Source organism: Diceros bicornis, chromosome 33 (genome assembly GCF_020826845.1).
Source record: "Diceros bicornis minor isolate mBicDic1 chromosome 33, mDicBic1.mat.cur, whole genome shotgun sequence".
Lineage (NCBI taxonomy): Eukaryota > Metazoa > Chordata > Mammalia > Perissodactyla > Rhinocerotidae > Diceros > Diceros bicornis.
This window is the reverse complement of record NC_080772.1, coordinates 9,007,515-9,013,514: the sequence shown is the minus strand read 5'-3', so window position 1 is coordinate 9,013,514 and position 6,000 is coordinate 9,007,515.

Here is a 6,000-nt window from a genome sequence, read left to right as displayed (position 1 = left end):
CTTCACTAGTCCCTTCTCTGCCCCCCCTTAGCTGGTCAACCTGGGACGTGTCCTCTAATGCTTTGGGTCTTACTCTGTTTATGTGAGCACAGGGAGGGGCACCCAGTGTTTTGAGGATCCCATACTTCATATTCATGCAGCACCTACTCCAGGGGGATTTTCTGGGGAACCACAAAAGTTGCAGTAGCTCTGTCTTCTAGGGTCTGTTATCTCCAGAGGCAGGTGTCTCTCTTGTTGACCGTAAGTGGATTGTTCTGCACACAGTGCAGATTACAAGTACCAAAAGTGGTCTGAATTTTTTAAATCAATTTCTTCATCAATTCAGCAAACACTGATTACACAACATTCTTAGTGTCTGAAACTGTGATCTGCATAACAGTCTGCAGAAAGTGAGTATAGGGGTGGCTTAAATGAGCCTGGACTTTAGGGAGCCTGGACTTGAGTCATGATTTCATCCTGGACTGGAATTTTGGGTGCTCACCCTTGGGAAAGTTGCTTCTCTGAACAACATTCTCTGAGCCTCGGTGTCCTCCCCTGAAAATAAATTGGAGATTATTGTGTGATGGCTATGAAACTGCTGTAAAAATTACAGACAATATTAGCAATTATAAACAGTAAATTTATATATATTTATAGACAATAAACTTGGCACCTGGTAGATGAACATAAAAAATGGAGAAGGTATGGATCATTCCTTCAAAAAGCTTTTAGTCCAGTGTGGTAAACAGATACACATGCTGGTAATATAGTATGAAAAGTATACTAGCAATACATATAAGATAGACTATGGATTCAAGTCATACGTAATTAAGCCTCTGCAATCAGGGATGGTTTTTCAGAGGAGATGATGTTTGATGACAGTCCCTAAAGAATTAGTCAAAGCTCATCAGGGAGGCAGAGTGGGGAAGTGCATTCCATGCAGAGCAAGCAGAATTTCTAAGAATAAAGAGGCATGAAACAGTATGACATATTTACTGAACTATATGCAATTAAATTTCACAGGAAAGTAAGTACATAGAGACAAGAGAATTTTCAAAACCACAAATCCAAATGGAATGCACTCAAGGTGTAAAATATCTAACTGGAATATGCTCAAGATGGCTACTGAAAAATGGGTCCACGGAAATCTTAATTGTTGTAATAGAAATGTTTCTGGTGTTGATAGCAGCAAATTTCCTTCCACGGCACTTGATCCCCGCTACCCTCAATCCTCCTCTAGGTGGGCTTCCGTCGTTCATACGGAGCATGGAGAGTAGATCCTGAAGAGCCCACAGACCCTGAGCTCGCCTCCCGTTTCCTGCTCCCAAATCACTTCTGCAGTAGGAGCTCCCTTTGAAGTCTGAGAGAGAACTGGACCCTGTTCTAGTGGCTGCTGAACTCTCTTTTCCTGATTAAGTTTCCGAGTTCCTTGGGAAAGAGTATTATAGCAAACTGAGGTAATTCATACATGCCTCAGAAAATATGAAGGTATGGAAGGCAGCGGAAATGGAAACTCCCTATTGTTTGTCTAATAAAACTGGAAGTAATTGAAAAACCCAGCGGCTTTACATTTCAACTTAACTTCTTCATAAATCAGATGTAGATTTAAATTGTTTTTAATTATTCTGATTAAAAAAGATATGACTAAACATAAAAATTAAAATGGGCAATGCTGGAATAATTTTCTTTTCTCTCAGACTTATACTGAGCTTTCAAAAAAACAAAACAAAACAAACAGATAAACAAAAACACCCAGCAACACTTAGCCAGAATTATAATAGGTATTTAATGTTTCTGCTGCTTCCAAAATGGTCTTAGTGTATGTTACAGATAAATTGTGGAAATATAATCAACCACTTGTCAGGAAGAATAAAGATGTGATAATATTTTACATAAACAATCTCAGGAGAGTTTGAATTCAATTGAATTAAATTTAACCATGACAAATTTTTAAGGTGATGATAAATAGAAATTAGTCAGTAAAACATCCACCAAAATATATAGATATCGTTTTGGACAATGGGAAAATCTTAAGGAATTCATAAATATATTAGAACTGTAGAGAGGATTAATGTGAATAATTAAATTAAATAGCATAAAAAGCCTAACAAAATAATTTCTCCACTCAAAGGCAGCTTTTATTTTCTAAATTTACAAAGGTTAGGTCTAATTGTCTGCTTTGCACAGGAACAAGAACAAAGAGAAATGTGATCTCTGACGAAATAACTCTCAGAAGGTAGATGCAAATTAGAATTTTAGTTCGCTTAAGTATGCTGGGGATACATATTGGATATTGTGTGGACTGCCCACCCATTTCAGCTTATCCAAGAACTTGAAAGTCCCTGGAGTTAATTACTGAGCAAATGTCATATCATGTATTCAACTCAAGTATGTTTTTGAATAGGCAAGCTGTAAACAAAATTGGCTTCATTCACAGAGGGTCCAGTTCTGGTTGAGCCCTGGGTGCCATTGAGTCCAGGGGCACAGAGGTCAGTCAGATTTTGTTCTTCCAAAGACAGGATTAGATTTCCTGTTTTCGGAACTTGGGGAAGTCAACTGACTTCTCTGAATCAAGAAAATGGGGAGTCTACAACTTTTTTCACAGGTGATAGGCATGGGTACAAGAGATACTTCATGAAGCAGAAGAGGATCCAACCTGGGTGGGAGTGAGGGAAGTCAAGACTTGTCACTGCTGTGGTTCTAGGATCAACAGAGGGAATAGAGATAAGCTCTAGACTCCTGAATCTTATGTTGCACTTGAACTCTGAAAATAACCCTGTGGATAATCAGAATTAGCTGGAAGCCCTGGAGACGCCTGGTTGGACCCAAGTGTTCTTGCCAAGTCATCCTTGGGGATAGTTGTGTTTCCAATTGTGTTGAAAACATGAATATAAAGACTTATAAGAGATGAGGAATGTGGAAAAGAAGACAGTGATCTTCACTCAGAAACACCGGATCAATTACCGTACAGCCAGATGCTAGTCAGAGTCCCCTGGGGTATCAGGGCAGGATTTCTCATGCTTGGCCACCAGTGAAAGGGCATGCCAACTCTTAAAACAGGATTTGACTACGGTTGTGCTTTTCAAATAACTAAATAAGGCAGGTGAAACCAATGAATGAAATGAGCTTCATTTAATTTCATTGAGGATTTAAAAACAAGGAACTCAAGTGCACTACTCAGCTTGTTCTGAAAGCACACTGTAAGCAATTATTGAAGGTGCCCACACCACACCACCAAATTGACATAATTTCACCATTAGGAAACCTCGAGAAGTATTCATTTTTTATTATATCAGTAACAATTGTAATATATCCAAAGTGGATGTATTCAACTGTGTATTGTTGGAAAAGACTCAACTGAACAAAACTCAATACCTTTTGGCATCCTACCCATCATCTAAATATTATAGACAACAGTGGTAACAACTTTCTTGTAGAGTAATTATGACCAAAGTAGACAGAATCAAAGTTATTAGAATTAACTCAGTATGACACTTGTCAGTACAATCATACTTTCTTATCCCTCTATAGGTCTTTTTACCCTAGTGAATTTTAAAATCTCCTATTTGTTTTTTGACTTAGATGAACTTTTAAGATTCATTTACTAAGAATGCCTCATAGTTAAATATATACACACATATGTGAATATGCACCTACCTACCTACTTATACAGAATCTCCTATATTATCTATATGAAGTATTAGAAAGTTTAGAAAGCAGAAAGAGAAATGTTCTTTTTCTTTGTTAAAATTGGATACCCCAGGGCCGGCCCCGTGGCTTAGCTGTTAAGTGTGTGCACTCCGCTACTGGCGGCCCGGGTTCGGATCCCGGGCACACACCGATGCACCGCTTCTCCGGCCATGCTGAGGCCGCATCCCACATACAGCAACTAGAAGGATGTGCAACTATGACATACAACTATCTACTGGGGCTTTGGGAAAAAAAGGAGGAGGATTGGCAATAGATGTTAGCTCAGAGCCAGTCTTCCTCAGCAAAAAGAGGAGGATTAGCATGGATGCTAGCTCAGGGCTGATCTTCCTCACACACACACAAAAAAAATCGGATACCCCATTCTTCAGTTTGTGACTTCTGTTCCTTTTTCCAATAAAACTTTTCTAGCTTTTCCTTCTAGTGATTTTCCCAACACTCCATTTATATAAGGAACTTGAGAGTTACTCTCCTCTTTAAAAGCCTAGAACTATAATCCCTAAGGGCAATCTTTAATATTAGAGAGGGAAGTTGCCACCCTCACTACTGATCAAAATAAAAACAACATATTTTGAGTGAGTTTTAAGGTCAAAATACGTTTCTCGTGTTGTTGATCCATATGGATAAGCACACTGATCAGTCAGACAGGTGTAGTAAAGTCTAGCTCCCCCTCCTCAAGACGCATTACGACCACTAAAGGAAAGTGTTCTTATTAGTAAGAGAAAACAAATAGATTAGGCGGGGCTTATTTACACATGATAATGAAATATGGTATCAAGGAGAGTTAGCATTGCACACAATTAATGAAAGGCACAGTAATGAAACAGAGCACATAGCTGGTCACAACAAAGTGGATTAGTATAACAAATACTGATAGTAAGTAACCAGACTAGACTCCCAGGATTGAATTAAAATCCATTCAGGCCCTACTGTAGCAGTATAAAAGGAAGTTATATTTCTGAAGAACTGTTATTATGTCATTATTTGTCTACTTGGACCCTCTGAGGAATCACTTGAATTATTACTTATAGGGCCACACAGAAACAAAGATCAACTTCCAAGAGGACCCTGTGGTTCTCTGTTGCGAGAAAGGTTACAGCCTATGGGAGATGACTGGGCAGAAATCATTCCTGAATCTGATTTTTAAAAACAAAAACTTTTCCTCTCAATTCTGAAATTAGTGTTATCACAACATATATCACAACATATGATATCACAACATACCACAACAAATGACCTCTGTGAAAACTGAACAGGTCAGGACAAACATTTAGTCTGTAGGGAAACATCAAGAGAGCTTGGGCAATATCAGGGTCTAGGTCTGATATATGAAAGTTCCCACGTGTGTAGAACTAAAACTTTTCAGGTATATTTTTCTGGTTAATTTTCTCCAACCTCTACACTTTTTATTTCTGATCATAGCAAGAAGCAGATGCCAAATCTTATGAGAAAGGCTGTTCACAGGGTATTTCTAGCCTGTCTGAAAATAGGAAGTGTTAGAAATTTCATAGGAAAGTCAGTTCTTGTTGGCTTTCTGATTCAGTCTTCGCAGACCAAAGCGATTTGAATAATGAAAGCCTGGGAAAAACAATAATATCATAACTATTATCAAAGGTAGTGACAATGTGAGGAGGCAGCAGAGGGTAATGAAAGACCACTGGACTGTGGATCAGGAAACCAGGAATTTCTTTCTAATTCTGAAATTTACCATAAGACCTTGGACAAATCATCTAACTTCCTTTAGGCTCAATTTTGTAACCTTCAAGATGAGGAGGTCAGACTAAATCAGTAGTTCATATATTTAACTGCAGAATAGTTTCTTCAAAACAATATTATGTGGACATTGAATAGTAAAAAGAGATAAAAATTGAGGTGCTCTTTTTGTAGAGAGGGCTGTTGCCATATAATATGTATTCAGTAAATACTTGTTGAATGATTGACTCTAAAACTCCTTTAAGAGGCAGGTGAGGAACTCCACAGAGCATCTTGGCTAAATTATTTTTGAAAAGTCAAATAAAGAGTTAAGGTCTTTCTGGCATAGAAAGAGCCAAAGAGAAAGAGAGAGGCCTCTAGGAAAACCACCACCAACATGAAGTACATGTCTGACTCTCTCCTAGATATCGGGAAGGTTGCATCCATTATTAACATGCTTTGGTTGCCAGGAATAGAAAGCATGATGCAAAGTGGTTTGAGAAAAACTGGTAATATATTGATTAACGTAACTAAATAATAGTAGATCTAGCTTCAGGAGAGGCTTAGTCCAGAGGTTTCCAGGTTGCTAGGCCTGGGCTTTCTTTCTCTGCAGTTCTCTAA